Below are 1,094 nucleotides of genomic sequence, written 5' to 3'. Positions count from 1 at the left end.
AATATAATTTGGGGTTTGCAAGAAGAACAAAATATGTTGTTAAACACAATTGTGCTTCTTGGTTTTTTTTTTCTTTTCAAAAAAGAAAAATATATTAAATTGGAACCATTCATTATGTTCCTAAAACATCATTATTTATTGACAAAGTTTATGATAAAAAATAAAAGAAAGCCACAACCAGATGGTTGGCAAAAATGAGCAATTATAAAAGATTGGGATAAAGATCAATAATTATTTCTTTACTTTTAATGTTTTATAGATAAGTTTCTATTGCTATCATATATTTTCCTATTTTTCTGTTCTGGCTGTCATGGAGTTAATAGTTTGAATATGGAAATGGCTGGAAGAGGGGTCTGGGTAATGGGGTGCAACTCACAGCAGCCTGGACCCCTCTGCATCGGGCTGGGTGTAGATGGACCTGCATGAGTTCTTGCGGGCCTAGTTCCTCAACTTGCTCTTGCCCACATCTTATTTTTTTTCTGATTATCCTTAGTACCCTTGCTTACTTGTATATCTTTTATGTAAATGTGTTTCAAAAAAAGAAGAAGAAAAAGTACAATTAAAAAAAGGTTTCAGGAATGTTTTGAGGTCTTTTATAGGGATCTTTACACTCAACCTGATGCCTCTGGGGAAGATTGTTTCGATGAACCTCACTATCAGACTGAAAGTGAGAATTTAATAAAAAAACAGCTATCACTAGACTAAAAGCAGGAAAGGCAGTGGGGCGGGCGGGTACAATTCTCAATGGTATCACATCCTCAGGACAGAATTAGTCCCACTATTGGTAAAGACATTTAATTACGTTCTGCAGGAGGGAGAAATGAGGTGCACTTAACTATGAACATATCTCAGAAATCTTCGTGGCGGGAGACTACAATATCAGTTATTCCAAAAGAAGGGAAAGACAGACGAGAATGTGGGAATTATCATCCAATTAGTGTTCTCAATTTAGATTATAAATTATACACCTTGTATACATCATGGACAAACAACCGATAATATCAGGAGAACATTACACATCCTAGTTGAACATAAGGTAGCAATGTTTGCTGACGATGTGCTGGTCTACCTGGGGGAACCAGAGAGTCAACATC

This window comes from Centropristis striata, chromosome 7 (assembly GCF_030273125.1).
Source record: "Centropristis striata isolate RG_2023a ecotype Rhode Island chromosome 7, C.striata_1.0, whole genome shotgun sequence".
Lineage (NCBI taxonomy): Eukaryota > Metazoa > Chordata > Actinopteri > Perciformes > Serranidae > Centropristis > Centropristis striata.
This window is presented reverse-complemented; position numbering follows the sequence as displayed.